The sequence below is a fragment of the Antedon bifida genome, chromosome 2, assembly GCF_963402885.1.
Source record: "Antedon bifida chromosome 2, ecAntBifi1.1, whole genome shotgun sequence".
NCBI classification, from domain to species: domain Eukaryota; kingdom Metazoa; phylum Echinodermata; class Crinoidea; order Comatulida; family Antedonidae; genus Antedon; species Antedon bifida.
In genome coordinates this window covers 13,274,715-13,293,460 of record NC_136227.1, presented here as the reverse complement: position 1 = coordinate 13,293,460, position 18,746 = coordinate 13,274,715, and the positions used below count along the sequence as shown (strand labels likewise).

At 28.9% G+C, this 18,746-nt stretch overlaps 1 long non-coding RNA gene across 2 annotated transcripts; it reads right to left on the bottom strand.

The window, feature by feature from the left end:
- Positions 1-1,210: 1,210 nt before the first annotated feature.
- On the bottom strand, positions 1,211-18,594 carry LOC144835194 (uncharacterized). 2 transcript variants are annotated; one of them, XR_013611056.1, is made up of 8 exons: positions 18,408-18,594; positions 17,524-17,595; positions 17,233-17,313; positions 16,878-16,941; positions 15,433-15,509; positions 14,773-15,200; positions 13,957-14,420; positions 1,211-1,574 (listed from the first exon to the last, which is right to left on the bottom strand). It is a non-coding gene; the product is annotated as an uncharacterized LOC144835194 (long non-coding RNA). The 2 variants fall into 2 exon arrangements; XR_013611057.1 differs by lacking the exon at positions 17,524-17,595.
- Between the last annotated feature and the right edge of the window lie 152 nt (positions 18,595-18,746).

The following is an 18,746-nucleotide window of genomic DNA, read 5'->3' as shown; positions in this document are numbered from 1 at the left end:
TTACAGTACCTTTTAGTAATAACTATAATACCTGTGTTTAATTTTATTTCTAAATGTGTTATGCAAATTGTTAAATAATTATTTATTTCTTTCAGGTTGTGATATTATAATATATTAATATAAAAAGATGTGAAAGTTTTAAAGCCCATCCTAAAAGTTAGTTGATAATAATAACCAATATAATGTTGGTGGAAGAACATTTGTCTTGTCTGGAATCAATGAAGATTATGTAGCTGACGCTGTGCAGAAATACTAATAATAAAAGATGATGATGAGAATACAAAATACAGTAATAAATAGCATATGATAGTAGTAGGCCTGTGTTTAACTTGAAAAAAGGTGTCAAAATCATTAATAAAAACTAATTAATAAAGGTAAATCAGCAAATGTGTTTACTTTACTGTAGTTTTGTATTTTTCTCAATAAATTAGTGACGTACAAAGCTGAGTGTGGGGTGGGTTACTATTTCCAAGTACCTAGATTAAGTTTAGTAAGCTTCTACAGTAATCTACACCAAGTAAGTTTGTATGACAAAATGTTATCAAGTACATGCAAACATGATGTTATATTTCTTTTTAAACGGATGAATAGAGATTATAATTGAATACATTGACTATACAAGATTGTTTTTTTAACTTGTTTTTGGTAGAAAATAACATTGGAGCATGTTAATAACATGTAGTTGATAACATTTTATATAATAAAAACCATATGTTGACAGACACTAATAGACCTACGCTGTGGACAACACTGATGCGGTGTTATACAACTTTGGATGTTACAAGAATTATGGACAAGAAAATCAACAACTCCATCCATAAACATCATCATGTGCTAGGGTTCTCATAATTCATTTTTAATTCATGTTTATTGTAGTAAACCTCATAATTATGGCAGTCAGGATCAAGTCCAGAAGTGCAAAAGCACTTGTCATGACTTGACCCTTTTCAGCAAAACAAAGGTTTCAGTTTAAAGTAAATCAGAAATAAGGTTTAACAAGTATATATAACCAGTTTAAAAAAACCAATCGCATTGACTTAAAGATGTACTGTCTTCCAAAAACATGAACACTGAAGATTAATAAAATTAATTAAGTCATTTAACTTTAGGATGATGAGCTTTTTAAATAGTTAAATCTTCATATGTAGCTGTATGTATTAGATAAAAGCAGGTGCACACAGAATTGAAGACAACTTTTATAACTTTATTTCATCTTTGATTTAATTTAATAACAAATTAAAATAAAACTTACAAAATACTAAAAAACAAACTGTAAGGGAAGAGCTTAAATTAATTCAAAATAATTATTTCTTATAAAAGGTAACAAATTCAATAGTTTAACCTGGAAAGGCTAAAGAATTAAGGCCTATGTAAGCATCTATGCTTTTAACGTTTGTTAAAAAATGTCATTGAATACAAGTCCTGGCCAATCATTCATGCAACCAAACACTATGGAGCTGCTGCTGTATAATGTTGATGAGTTTCAAATGAATAGGTGAATACATTTAGACTTCTACTTCAGTATGCTCATTCTATGAAAATGCTCCTTCAATGACAGTCCAAACAGCAACACACTGTGGGTAGAAGAATATTGCAGGATTTAACCAGATTTCACAATAAGCATGTAAAGTGTTCATTTAATTGACTGCAAACATTAAAATTGTATCAGTAATACTACTAAAAGTACAGTTGTTTAACAATAGTTACTTTTGGTTTTTGCATTTGGGTGTATAATTGTTTTTTTCTAAGAAATTAGTTAAGTGTCCTGTATTGTTTTATTGTCTAATAAATGATTTTTCAAACAGTTGTATTGGTAGATTTGTCTAGTATATATGTTTTATAATAACTGTACCCCTACAGATGTCTAACTACTTAAATGTTCTGTACTGATGTGTTGTTTACCAGATGATTTCTAAACAAATTATTCTGTTAGAATTGTCTAAAATACAGCTGTACTCTTAATCGTGCTCTATAATAACTGTATCCCCACAGATGTCTAACTTCTTGAATGTCCTGTGTCGTTGTGTTGTCTAATGGATGATTTCTAAACAAATTATTTGTCTAAAATTGTGTGCTATAATAACTGTACCCCTACACACGTGTAACTAGTTAAATGTGAAATGTGTATTATTGGGTTGTTCAATAGATTATTTCTCAACCAATTGTACTGTTAAATTTGTCTAAAATATTTACTCTAAATTGTGCTCTATAATAACTGTAACCTAACTACTTGAATGTCTTGTATTGTTGAGTTGTTCAATAGATGATTTATCAACTAATTATACTTCAGATTTGTCTAAAATATGTACTCTTAATTGTGTGCTATAATAACTGTACCCCTACACATGTCTAACTAATTGAATGTCCTGTATTGTTGGGTTGTTCTATAGATGATTACTCAACCAGTTGTAATGTTAGATTTGTCTAAAATATGTACTCCTAATTGTGTTCTATAATATCTGTACCCCTCCCTACAAATGTGAACTACTAGAATTTCCTGTATTATTGTGCTGTCTATTAGATGATTTCTCAACCAAATTATACTGTTAGATTTGTCTAAAATATGTACTCTTAATTGTGCTCTATAATAACTGTACCCCTACACATGTCTAACAACTTGAATGTCCTGTATTATTGGGTTGTTTCATATAGAATTTCTCAACTAATTATACTTCAGATTTGTCTAAAATATTTACTCCTAATTGTGTTCTATAATAACTGTACCATGTATAATTGTTTTGTCTAAAAGTTCTTAACCAATTATAGTGTTAGATTTGCTGTTTTTTATTTTGCTCTAAACAACTAACTAAATTAAACTGTATTCCTCTCTTTAATTTTGTTGTAAGTAACTAACAAAACTAAACTGAATTCCTTTGTTTAACTTTGTCCTTAAGCAACTAACTAAACTGAACTGCATTGCTGTGTTTAAATTTATCCTACAACCAATAGATCAAACTACAATGTACTCTTAATTGTGTTCTATAATAACTGTACCCCTACACATGTCTAACTACTTGAATGCTCTGTATTATTATGTTGTCTAATAGATGATTTCTTAACCAATTATTCTGTTAAATTTGTTTAAAATATGTACTCCTAAATGGGTTCTATAATAACTCTACCACTACACATGTTTAACTACTTGAATGTGCTGTAATATTGTGTTGTCTAATAGATTAGATAGATAGTTTCTCAACCAATTATTCTGTTAGATTTGTCTCAAATATTTACTCTTAATTGTGTCCTATTACCTGAACTGCTGTGTTTAATTTTGTCCTACAACCAACTAAACTAAACTGAATTGCTCTGTTTAATTTTGTTTTACAACCAACTTAACTAAACTTCTCTATTTAATTTTGTCTTACAACCAACTAAACTAAACTGAATTGCTATGTTTAATTGTGTCTTACAACCAACTAAACTAAACTGAATTGCACTTGTCTGAATATTTGAATGTTCTGTATTATTGTGTTGTCTACTAGATAATTTCTTAACCAATTATACTTTTAGATTTGTCTAAAATATGTACACTTAATGGTGTTCTATAATAACTGTACCCCTACACATGTCTAAATATTTGAATGTTCTGTATTGTTTTGTTGTCTACTAGATAAATTCCCAACCAATTATACTTTTAAATTTGTCTAAAATATATTATCTTAATTGTTGTCTACAATAACTTTACCCCTACATATGTCTAAATATTTGAATGCTCTGTATTATTGTTTTGGCTAATAGATGAATTCTCAACTAATTATACTTTTAGATTTGTCTAAATATGAATTGCTGTGTTTAATTGTGTTCTACAACCAACTTAACTAAACTGAACTGCTGTGTTTAATTATGTCCTACAACCAAATAATCTAAACTGAATTGCTCGGTTTAATTTTGTTCTACAACCAACTAGACTAAACTGAACTGCTGTGTTTAATTGTGTCCTCCAACAAACTAAACGAAATTGAATTTCTCTGTTTATTTTGTTCTACAACAAACTAGACTAAAGTAAACTGCTGTGTTTAATTTTGTTCTACAACAAACTAAACTAAACTGAACTGCTGTGTTAAATTGTGTCCTCCAACAAACTAAACTAAATTGAATTTCTCTGTTTATTTTGTTCTACAACAAACTAGACTAAAGTAAACTGCTGTGTCCAATTTTGTCCTACAACCAACTAAACTAACCTGAATTGCACTGTTTAATTGTGTCCTACAACCAACTAAACTAAACTGAATTTCTCTGTTTCATTTTGTTCTACAAATAACTAAACTGAACTGAACTGCTGTGTTTAATTGTGTTCTAAAACCAACTTAACTAAACTGAACTGCTGTGTTTAATTATGTCCTACAACCAACTAATCTAAACTGAATTGCTCGGTTTAATTTTGTTCTACAACCAAATAGACTAAACTGAACTGCTGTGTTTAATTGTGTCCTCCAACAAACTAAACTAAATTGAATTTCTCTGTTTATTTTGTTCTACAACAAACTAGACTAAAGTAAACTGCTGTGTTTAATTTTGTTCTACAACAAACTAAACTAAACTGAACTGCTGTGTTTAATTGTGTCCTACAACCAACTAAAATAAACTTAATTTCTCTGTTTCATTTTGTTCTACAAACAACTAAACTGAACTGAACTGAACTGCTGTGTTTAATTTTGTCCTACAACCAACTAAACTAAACTGAATTGCTATGTTTAATTGTGTCTTACAACCAACTAAACTAAACTGAATTACTCTGTTTAATTGTGTCCTAAAACCAACTAAACTAAACTGAATTGCTATGTTTAATTGTGTCCTAAAACCAACTAAACTAAACTGAATTTCTCTGTTTCATTTTGTTCTACAAACAACTAAACTGAACTGAACTGCTGTGTTTAATTTTGTCCTACAACCAACTAAACTAAACTGAATTGCTATGTTTAATTGTGTCTTACAACCAACTAAACTGAACTGAACTGCTGTGTTTAATTTTGTCCTACAACCAACTAAACTAAACTGAATTGCTATGTTTAATTGTGTCTTACAACCAACTAAACTAAACTGAATTACTCTGTTTAATTGTGTCTTACAACCAATTAAACTAAACTGAATTACTCTGTTTAATTGTGTCCTACAGCCAACTAAGCTAAATTAGAATTGCTATGTTTAATTGTGTCCTACAACCAACTAAACTAAACTGAATTTCTCTGTTTATTTTGTTCTACAACCAACTAAACTAAACTGAACTGCTGTGTTTAATTGTGTCCTAAAACCAACTAAACTAAATTTCTCTGTTTAATTACTAAACTAAACTGTGCTGCTGTGTTAAATTGGTCCTACAACCAACTAAACTAAGCTGCTGTGTTTAATTTTGTCCTACAACCAACTAAATTAAACTGAATTGCTCTGTTTAATTGTGTCCTAAAACCAACTAAACTAAATTTCTCTGTTTAATTACTAAACTAAACTGTGCTGCTGTGTTAAATTGGTCCTACAACCAACTAAACTAAGCTGCTGTGTTTAATTTTGTCCTACAACCAACTAAATTAAACTGAATTGCTCTGTTTAATTGTGTCCTAAAACCAACTAAACTAAATTTCTCTGTTTAATTACTAAACTAAACTGTGCTGCTGTGTTAAATTGGTCCTACAACCAACTAAACTAAGCTGCTGTGTTTAATTTTGTCCTACAACCAACTAAATTAAACTGAATTGCTCTGTTTAATTGTGTCCTAAAACCAACTAAACTAAATTTCTCTGTTTAATTACTAAACTAAACTGTGCTGCTGTGTTAAATTGGTCCTACAACCAACTAAACTAAACTGTGCTGCTGTGTTCAATTGTGTCCTCTAACAAACTAAACTAAATTGCTCAGTTTAATTTTGTTCTAGAACCACATGTGTAACTAGTTGAATGTGAAATGTGCATTATTGGGTTGTTCAATAGATTATTTCTCAACCAATTGTACTGTTAAATTTGTCTAAAATATTTACTCTAAATTGTGCTCTATAATAACTGTAACCTGACTACTTGAATGTCTTGTATTGTTGAGTTGTTCAATAGATGATTTATCAACTAATTATACTTCAGATTTGTCTAAAATATGTACTCTTAATTGTGTGCTACAATAACTGTACCATGTATAATTGTTTTGTCTAACTACTTGAATGTCCTGTATTATTGAGTTGTTCTATAGATGATTTCTCAACCAGTTGTAATGTTAGATTTGTCTAAAATATGTACTCCTAATTGTGTTCTATAATATCTGTACCCCTCCCTACAAATTTGAACTACTAGAATTTCCTGTCTATTAGATGACTTCTCAACCAAATTATACTGTTAGACTTGTCTAAAATATGTACTCTTAATTGTGTGCTATAATAACTGTACCCCTACACATGTCTAACTACTTGAATGTCCTGTATTATTGAGTTGTTCTATAGATGATTTCTCAACCAGTTGTAATGTTAGATTTGTCTAAAATATGTACTCCTAATTGTGTTCTATAATATCTGTACCCCTCCCTACAAATTTGAACTACTAGAATTTCCTGTCTATTAGATGACTTCTCAACCAAATTATACTGTTAGACTTGTCTAAAATATGTACTCTTGATTGTGCTCTATAATAACTGTACCCCTACATATGTCTAACAACTTGAATGTCCTGTATTATTGGGTTGTTTCATATAGAATTTCTCAACTAATTTTACTTCAGATTTTTCTAAAATATTTACTCCTAATTGTGTTCTATAATAACTGTACCATATATAATTGTTTTGTCTAAAAGTTCTTAACCAATTATAGTGTTAGATTTGCTGTTTTTTATTTTGCTCTAAACAACTAACTAAATTAAACTGCATTCCTCTCTTTAATTTTGTTGTAAGTAACTAACAAAACTAAACTGAATTCCTTTGTTTAACTTTGTCCTTAAGCAACTAACTAAACTGAACTGCATTGCTGTGTTTAAATTTATCCTACAACCAATAGATCAAACTACAATGTACTCTTAATTGTGTTCTATAATAACTGTACCCCTACACATGTCTAACTACTTGAATGCTCTGTATTATTATGTTGTCTAATAGATGATTTCTTAACCAATTATTATGTTAAATTTGTTTAAAATATGTACTCCTAAATGGGTTCTATAAGAACTCTACCACTACACATGTTTAACTACTTGAATGTGCTGTAATATTGTGTTGTCTAATAGATTAGATAGATAGATTTCTCAACCAATTATTCTGTTAGATTTGTCTCAAATATTTACTCTTAATTGTGTCCTATTACCTGAACTGCTGTGTTTAATTTTGTCCTATAACCAACTAAACTAAACTGAACTGCTCTGTTTAATTTTGTTTTACAACTAACTTAACTAAACTGAACTGCTGTGTTTAATTGTGTCCTAAAACCAACTAAACTAAATTTCTCTGTTTAATTACTAAACTAAACTGTGCTGCTGTGTTAAATTGGTCCTACAACCAACTAAACTAAGCTGCTGTGTTTAATTTTGTCCTACAACCAACTAAATTAAACTGAATTGCTCGGTTTAATTTTGTTCTACAACCAACTAGACTAAACTGAACTGCTGTGTTTAATTGTGTCCTCTAACAAACTAAACTGAACTGAATTGCTCTGTTTAATTACTAAACTAAACTGTGCTGCTGTGTTAAATTGGTCCTACAACCAACTAAACTAAGCTGCTGTGTTTAATTTTGTCCTACAACCAACTAAATTAAACTGAATTGCTCTGTTTAATTGTGTCCTACAACCAACTAAACTAAACTAAGCTGCTGTGTTTAATTGTGTCCTATAATCAACTAAACTAAATTTCTCTGTTTAATTGTGTCCTCCAACAAACTAAACTAAATTGCTCTGTTTAATTTTGTTCTAGAACCAACGAAACTAAACTGAGCTGCTGTGTTTAATTGTGTCCTAATTGCTAATTGTGTTATATAATAACTGCACCCCTACATTTGCCTTACTAGTTTAATGTCCTGTATTGTGAAATTGTTCAATAGATGATGTCTCAACCTAGTATACTTTCAGATTTGTTTAAAATATTTGCTCATAATTGTGTTCTATAACAACTGTACCCCTGCACATGTCTGACTACTTGAATGTCCTGTATTGTTGGGTTGTTCTAAAGATGATTTCTCAACCAATTGTATTGTTAGAGTTGTCAAATATGCACTCTTAATTTTGTTCTATAATAACTGTAGCCCTACACATCTCTAACTACTTGAATATCCTGTATTATTGGGTTGTTCAATAGATGATTTCTCAACCAATTATACTTTCATATTTGTCTAAAATAGTTACTCTTAATTGTGTCCTATAACCTGAAATCCTGAATATTAAACTACACATGTTGTGTTTAAATTACCCAAACAATTACTGAATAATCAACTACATTTATTGTGTTTGAATCAGGTGAACAATAACTAATTATCAACTACATCTACTATCATCAAATCAACTAAACATTCCTAAATATTAAACTACACATGTTGTGTTTAAATTACCCAAACAATTACTGAATAATCAACTACATTTATGGTGTTTGAATCAGGTGAACAATAACTAATTATCAACTACATTTACTATCATCAAATCAATTAAACATTCCTAAATATTAAACTACACATGTTGTGTTTAAATTACCCAAACAATTACTGAATAATCAACTACATTTATTGTGTTTGAATCAGGTGAACAATAACTAATTATCAACTACATCTACTATCATCAAATCAACTAAACATTCCTAAATATTAAACTACACATGTTGTGTTTAAATTACCCAAACAATTACTGAATAATCAACTACATTTATGGTGTTTGAATCAGGTGAACAATAACTAATTATCAACTACATTTACTATCATCAAATCAACTAAACATTCCTAAATATTAAACTACACATGTTGTGTTTAAATTACCCAAACAATTACTGAATAATCAACTACATTTATGGTGTTTGAATCAGGTGAACAATAACTAATTATCAACTACATTTACTATCATCAAATCAACTAAACATTCCTAAATATTAAACTACACATGTTGTGTTTAAATTACCCAAACAATTACTGAATAATCAACTACATTTACTGTGTTTGAATCAGGTGAACAAAAACTAATTATCAACTACATCTACTATCATCAAATCAACTAAACATTCCTGAAAATTAAACTACACATGTTGTGTTTAAATTACCCAAACAATTATTGAATAATCAACTACATTTATGGTGTTTGAATCAGGTGAACAATAACTAATTATCAACTACATTTACTATCATCAAATCAACTAAACATTCCTAAATATTAAACTACACATGTTGTGTTTAAATTACCCAAACAATTACTGAATAATCAACTACATTTACTGTGTTTGAATCAGGTGAACAAAAACTAATTATCAACTACATCTACTATCATCAAATCAACTAAACATTCCTGAAAATTAAACTACACATGTTGTGTTTAAATTACCCAAACAATTACTGAATAATCAACTACATTTATTGTGTTTGAATCAGGTGAACAATAACTAATTATCAACTACATCTACTATCATCAAATCAACTAAACATTCCTAAATATTAAACACATGTTGTATTTAAATTACCCAAACAATTACTGAATAATCAACTACATTTACTGTGATTGAATCAGGTGAACAATAACTAATTATCAACTACATCTACTATCATCAAATCAACTAAACATTCCTAAATATTAAACTACACATGTTGTGTTTAAATTACCCAAGCAATTACTGAATAATCAACTACATTTATGGTGTTTGAATCAGGTGAACAATAACTAATTATCAACTACATTTACTATCATCAAATCAACTAAACATTTCTAAATATTAAACTACACATGTTGTGTTTAAATTACCCAAACAATTACTGAATAATCAACTACATTTACTGTGTTTGAATCAGGTGAACAAAAACTAATTATCAACTACATCTACTATCATCAAATCAACTAAACATTCCTGAAAATTAAACTACACATGTTGTGTTTAAATTACTCAAACAATTACTGAATAATCAACTACATTTATGGTGTTTGAATCAGGTGAACAATAACTAATTATCAACTACATTTACTATCATCAAATCAACTAAACATTCCTAAATATTAAACTACACATGTTGTGTTTAAATTACCCAAACAATTACTGAATAATCAACTACATTTACTGTGTTTGAATCAGGTGAACAAAAACTAATTATCAACTACATCTACTATCATCAAATCAACTAAACATTCCTGAAAATTAAACTACACATGTTGTGTTTAAATTACCCAAACAATTACTGAATAATCAACTACATTTATTGTGTTTGAATCAGGTGAACAATAACTAATTATCAACTACATCTACTATCATCAAATCAACTAAACATTCCTAAATATTAAACACATGTTGTGTTTAAATTACCCAAACAATTACTGAATAATCAACTACATTTACTGTGATTGAATCAGGTGAACAATAACTAATTATCAACTACATCTACTATCATCAAATCAACTAAACATTCCTAAATATTAAACTACACATGTTGTGTTTAAATTACCCAAGCAATTACTGAATAATCAACTACATTTATGGTGTTTGAATCAGGTGAACAATAACTAATTATCAACTACATCTACTATCATCAAATCAACTAATCATTCCTAAATATTAAACTACACATGTTGTGTTTAAATTACCCAAACAATTACTGAATAATCAACTACATTTATGGTGTTTGAATCAGGTGAACAATAACTAATTATCAACTACATCTACTATCATCAAATCAACTAATCATTCCTAAATATTAAACTACACATGTTGTGTTTAAATTACCCAAACAATTACTGAATAATCAACTACATTTATGGTGTTTGAATCAGGTGAACAATAACTAATTATCAACTACATCTACTATCATCAAATCAACTAAACATTCCTAGATATTAAACTACACATGTTGTGTTTAAATTACCCAAACAATTACTGAATAATCAACTACATTTATTGTGTTTGAATCAGGTGAACAATAACTAATTATCAACTACATCTACTATCATCAAATCAACTAAACATTCCTAAATATTAAACTACACATGTTGTGTTTAAATTACCCAAACAATTACTGAATAATCAACTACATTTATGGTGTTTGAATCAGGTGGACAATAACCAATTATCAACTACATCTACTATCATCAAATCAACTAAACATTCCTAGATATTAAACTACACATGTTGTGTTTAAATTACCCAAACAATTACTGAATAATCAACTAAATTTATTGTGTTTGAATCAGGTGAACAATAACTAATTATCAACTACATCTACTATCATCAAATCAACTAAACATTCCTGAATATTAAACTACACATGTTGTGTTTAAATTACCCAAACAATTACTGAATAATCAACTACATTTACTATCATCAAATCAACTAAACATTCCTGAAAATTAAACTACACATGTTGTGTTTAAATTACCCAAACAATTACTGAATAATCAACTACATTTATTGTGTTTGAATCAGGTGAACAATAACTATTTATCAACTACATCTACTATCATCAAATCAACTAAACATTCCTAGATATTAAACTACACATATTGTGTTTAAATTACCCAAACAATTACTGAATAATCAACTACATTTATGGTGTTTGAATCAGGTGAACAATAACTAATTATCAACTACATCTACTATCATCAAATCAACTAAACATTCCTAGATAATAAACTACACATGTTGTGTTTAAATTACCCAAACAATTACTGAATAATCAACTACATTTATTGTGTTTGAATCAGGTGAACAATAACTAATTATCAACTACATCTACTATCATCAAATCAACTAAACATTCCTGAATATTAAACTACACATGTTGTGTTTAAATTACCCAAACAATTACTGAATAATCAACTACATTTATTGTGTTTGAATCAGGTGAACAATAACTAATTATCAACTACCCCTACTATCATCAAATCAAATAAACATTCCTAAATATTGAACACATGTTGTGTTTAAATTACCCAAACAATTACTGAATAATCAACTACATTTATGGTGTTTGAATCAGGTGAACAATAACTAATTATCAACTATATCTACTATCATCAAATCAACTAAACATTCCTGAATATTAAACTACACATGTTGTGTTTAAATTACCCAAACAATTACTGAATAATCAACTACATTTATTGTGTTTGAATCAGGTGAACAATAACTAATTATCAACTACCCCTACTATCATCAAATCAACTAAACATTCCTAAATATTTAAACACATGTTGTGTTTAAATTACCCAAACAATTACTGAATAATCAACTACATTTATTGTGTTTGAATCAGGTGAACAATAACTAATTATCTATCAACTACATCTACTATCATCAAATCAACTGAACATTCCTGAATATTAAACTACACATGTTGTGTTTAAATTACCAAACCAATTACTGAATAATCAACTACATTTATTGTGTTTGAATCAGGTGAACAATAACTAATTATTATCAACTACATCTACTATCATCAAATCAACTAAACATTCCTAGAATATTAAACACATGTTGTGTTTAAATTACCCAAATAATTACTGATTAAACTGCATTACTGTGTTTAAATTTCTCATACAACTAACTAAACTGAACTGCATTGCTGTGTTTAATTTTGTCCTAAACAACTAACTAAACTGAACTGCATTCCTGTGTTTAATTTTGCCCTAAACAACTAACTAAACTGAACTGCATTGCTGTGTTTAAATTTATCCTACAACCAATAGATCAAACTACAATGTACTCTTAATTGTGTTCTATAATAACTGTACCCCTACACATGTCTAACTACTTGAATGTCCTGTATTATTGTGTTGTCCAATAGATGATTTCTCAACAGTGTTAGATTTGCTGTTTTATTTTGTCCTAAACAACTAACTAAACTGAAGTGCATTGCTGTGTTTAAATTTCTCTTACGACCAACTAAACTGAACTGAATTGCTGTGTTTAATTGTGTTCTACACCCAACTAAACTAAACTAAACTTCTCTGTTTAATTTTGTTCTACAACCAACTAAACTAAACTAAACTGAACTGAACTGCTGTGTTTACCTGTTTCCTATAACCAATTAAACTAAACAGTTCTGTTTAGTTTTGTTCTACAAACAACTAAATTAAACTGAATTGCTCTGTTTAATTTTGTCTTACAACCAAATAAACTAAACTGCTGTGTTTAATTGTGTCAATATATTATTTATGAATAAATTAAGTCCTACAACTAACTAAACTAAACTGCATCCTTGTGTTTATTTGTTCCTACAGTAAATAACTAAACTGAACTGCTGTGTCTGCATTTGTCCTACAACCAAATAAACTAAACTACATTGTTGTGTCTACATTTGTCCTACAACAATTAACCAAACTAAACTATGTTCACTTTTGTTTCACAACCAACTAAATTCCATTGCTGTGTTTAAATTTTCCTACAGTACAATTAACTAAACTATACTAAACTGAATTGATGTTTTTAATTGTTTTCCTATACAGAAAATAACTAAACTGAACTGTATTCCCCTGTTTAAATATGTTCTACAACCAACTAAACTACATTGCTGCTTTTAATTTTTCTCTACAGTAAATAACTAAACTAAACTGTATTCCTTAGTTTAATTTTGTCCTACAACAACTAACTGAACTGTATTGCTGTTTTTAATTTTTCCCTACAGTAATTAACTAAACTGACTGCATTTCTATGTTTAACTTTGGTCTACAAGAAGATTTAATTTGTTCTACATTAAATACAAGCTATTCTAAAAGGTCTTTTGTGTATGTTGGTGTGTGAGTGTGTTTATGTATGGTTAGTAGATAAATGAAACATTGTTAGTAAATTAAAGCAAAACATTTATAATGAGATTACTGATTACCTTAATTATTAATAAGCCATTAACTTGTATGTGAAGTGGAGGATGTTTGAAACCACAGCAGTAACTGAAAAAATGAAAAAGCCCATTTTAATAAACATTAGAAGTTGTCTAAAAAAAAGTTTTAATTTTGGATTTGAAATATAATACTTTACTAACAATTCTCAGATGTGTTACATTACACTTTTCTCACTTCATTTTTAATTGTAAATGTATTTGCTTTGTATTGGCTTTAGAATTAATTTCACCTGTTAAATTACATTTCTAGTCATTGACTTGGGTGCTTTGTTGTATTTAATTGGGCTTAAAATTGTTTAATGGTCATTTTGTTTTAACATGAATTAATGTGTATGAAAATATAGACTATTAGTTATATTCAACCATCTCCTTTTTTTTTCTTCCTAAATGTATTATTCATCTTGTTTCCACTTCCACTTCTAGATTATCCTCTTTCTTATCCATTATCACTGTTTAAAAAAAAACCCATTATATTCATAGTCATTAGTATACTAATAAAACTAATAACATTTTTAGTGCATTATTCATTTTTATGACCTAAACAGACTGTATTTCTGTGTACCATATATTGTGATTTTTAACAATGTACCCAAACAAGAACAGCTGATGGAGAAGGGAAAGCTAAATTGAATTTGGGCATTTCAAATTAACTACTTTTTTACTGTCTTTTGTAATTGTGTTGTCAACTAATCACATTAGACATTTTGTTTGATAAATGTAATGTAAATTTAATTTCTAATTGTACTGCTACAATTATTACTATTATCTGATGGTTTAAAACATAAAGCGATGACCAATTACCTTTAAAAGACATCAAATTGTGAAGTAAGACTTGTTGAAAGCATGAGAAGTGGTGACTGATTAACAATACTTGGTACTAATCATTGCAGAGGCTGAAAATATAATTAATAAAAAAAATATGTGAATAAACATTTTTACTTGTAGTACTAGCAGTTTTTGTTTTTTTTATTAGCATTTTTCCACCTAAATTACCTCTTTATTTTACATTTACTCTATTTCAATGCTATATGTTATTAGTTTGACTGGCCTCATTACATGTCCTACCATTGATTTCATGCTTTATTGTAATATAAAATATTAATTTAATTGATTGTTTTAATGTAAGGTATGATTTTAGTCATATATTCAACCATATATTTTCTGCTCCTTCATCTTGTAATTTTCCTCTCTTCTAGATCTTTTTTCCATTTGTACCATCATGTTTTTCACTGAAAAAAAACTGAATACAGTCAACACCAACAGCATTCAATAGTTACTATTTTAAGAAATCTCTTTTGTTACCACTAGGCCTACTACCATTATTTGGATTGAATTATTATTATTTATTACTTTATTTATAATTTTAAGGAGTAATTGTTATTTTTATGACCTAAAAATAATTGTATTTTCATATGTTGTTAGTAACATTAAAACGTTGATTAAGCGTGGGACTTAAAATACCTGAAGTTAAGTTGATTATTGAGTCATCAGAAATTGAATAGGCTAGTTGATTGAATACTCCAAACCGGACACTAAAACTAAAAATTAATTTACATTATAAGTCATATATAGTATTTTTAATTCGTGAAAATAGTATTACAAAATTATGTTTAAAATATTTACGATGGGTGTTTGATTACTGATTTAATGCGAGGCTTGTTCTAACTTAACTAAACTGCTGTGTTTAATTGTGTCCTACAACAAACTCCTAATTGTGTCCTATAATAACTGTACCCCTACACATGTCTAACTACTTGAATGTCCTGTATTATTGGGTTGTTCAATAGATGATTTCTCAAACAATTATACTTTCAGATTGTCTAAAATATTTACTCCTAATTGTGTTCTATAATAACTGTACCACTACACATGTCTAACTACTTGAATGTCCTGTATTGTTGGGTTGTTTTATAGATGATTTCTCAACCAATTACACTTTCAGATTGTCTAAAATATGTACTCTTAATTGTGTTCTATAATAACTGTACCACTACACATGTCTAACTACTTGAATGTCCTGTATTGTTGGGTTGTTTTATAGATGATTTCTCAACCAATTACACTTTCAGATTGTCTAAAATATGTACTCTTAATTGTGTTCTATAATAACTGTACCACTACACATGTCTAACTACTTGAATGTCCTGTATTATTGGTTTGTTTAATAGATGATTTCTCAACCAATTATACTTTCAGATTGTCTAAATATGTACTCTTAATTGTGTTCTATAATAAATGTACCGCTACACATGTCTAACTAGTTTAATGTTGTGTCAATAAATGATTTCTAAACCAATTTTGTCCTACAAACTGCAATATTTATGTGTTTATTTTTTCCTACAGTAAATAACTAAACTGAACTGTATTGCTGTGTCTGCATTTGTCATACAACAATTAACCAAACTGTTCATTTTTGTCCAACAACCAACTAAAACTAAACTTCATTCCTCTGTTATTTTTTTTCCCTATACAGTAAATAACTAAACTCAACTGAACTGCATTCTTCTGTGTAAATTTGTTCTACAACCAACTACTAAACTACATTGCTCCGTTTAAATTTTATATACAGTAAATATAAACTAAACTGAACTGTATTCCTCCGTTTAATTTTAAGCAACTAACTAAGCTTTATTGGTGTTGAATTTTGTCCTACAACTAATAAGCCTAGATCAAACTTTTGTTGTGTTTAATTTTGTCCTACAACAACTAATTGAACTGCATTGCTGTGTTTAACTTTGGTCTACAACTACATTGTTATGTTTAATTTTGTCCTACATTAAATACAAGCTATTCTAAAAGGTGTTTTGTGTATGTTGGTGTGTGAGTGTGTTTATGTATGGTTAGTAGATAAATGAAACATTGTTAGTAAATTAAAGCAAAACATTTATAATGAGTTTACTGATTACCTTAATTATTAATAAGCCATTAACTTGTATGTGAAGTGGAGGATGTTTGAAACCACAGCAGTAACTGAAAAAATGAAAAAGCACATTTTAATAAACATTAGAAGTTGTCTAAAATAAAAGTTTTAATTTTGTATTTTATTTATATTACATTTCTAACAATTCTGACTGTTACATTACACTTTTCTCACTTCATTTTAATTGTAAATGTATTTGCTTTGTATTGGCTTTAGAATTAATTTAAGACACCTGTTAAATTACATTTCATGTCATTGACTTGGGTGCTTTGTTGTATTTAATTGGGCTTAAAATAGTTCAATAGTCATTTTGTTTTAACATGAACTAATGACAAGTATACCATATTTTTCCTGCTCCTTCATCTTGTTATTTTCCTCTCTTCTAGATATATTTTTCTCCATTTGTACCATAATGTGTTTCACTGAAAAAAAAAACTGAATACAGTCAACACAACAGTATTTAATAGTTACTATTTTAAAACATCTCTTTTGCTACCATTATTTGGATTGAATTAATGTTTATTTATACTTTTAAGGAGTAATTGTTATTTTTATGACCTAAAAGTAATTGTATTTTTATATGTTGTTAGTCACATTAAACATAAGTTGAATAAGCTTGAGACTTAAAATACCTGAAGTTAAATTGATTATTGAGTCATCAGAAATTGAGTAGTTGATTGAATACTCCAAACCGGACACTAAAACTAAAAATTAATTTGCTTTGTAAGTCATAATAGTATGTTTAATTCGTGAATAATAGTATTACAAAATTATGTTAAAAATACTTAGGATGGATGCTTGATTTAATGCGGGGCTTGTTCTAAGCTAGCTGTTAATGATGTAGAAGGGAAACCTACTACAGTACACCTTCTGTAAATGTCTAGGCTAGGCCTATGCTAGAAGTCAGATAGGCCCTAACATACATAATGTAGGTAGGGCCTAGATACCTGTCAAAGCCGTTACTAGAGGTTCTAGCCTAGGCCTAGTCTAGTTTTAGGATGTAGGCTACATCTAGGCCTAGGCAGGCTTCTAGCACTGAGTACTACCTAGGCCTAGCCTAGCCTAAGATAGGCTATGCCTCCTAGCTAGACTAGGCTAGAGGAGTAGGCCTCCTACAGTAGGCCCCAAGCCAGGCTAAAAAGTTGTAAATAATAAGTGCTTATTTCTAGACAAAGGCCTAGTCAGTGCCTATCCTATGCCTAGATTCCAGAAAAGTTAGGTCTAGGCCTACTCTGTTTATGCACTTACAAACCTGTAAACAGACACTAGGGCCTAGGCCTAATGTAGAACGAGGCCTAAGCGGTAAGCCTAATTAGGCCGCCTGGGCAGGGCGTGTGAGACCCCCGGGCCGTACACAAGGTTTGGCACTTTGTGTGCATCATAGACCTAAGGCCTAGGCCCCTATTTACCTCTCATAGATTACCGCCAGAGAGTCAGATAATAACATTAAATATATAACATTAAACTATAACTATTTAAAAAATCTATATTACAACAAAAATAAATAACAACTTACGGTATACCTGGTTTATTCTATAGTTTACTGTAGGCTGTTGATGCTGTTAGGCCTAGGATGCTGGGTTCCAGTGAAAATGCTTAGGATTTTAAAATTTCGTGACATTTAATCGCCAATTTAACAGTTTTAAAACTATATAAATCAATAAAATCAACGTCTAGTAGATGCAGAATGTTTTAATAATTACACATATTAAAGGAATTTTTGTTTCTAGTATGTTAAACAAAATAAATCGTAATTTAATACAAGACCTGCCACAAGTCCTTAAATTTGAAACGTTTTACAATTTTAGAATGAAAACAAAATTCCGAAAAATTGTAATATTTACTTTTAAAATTA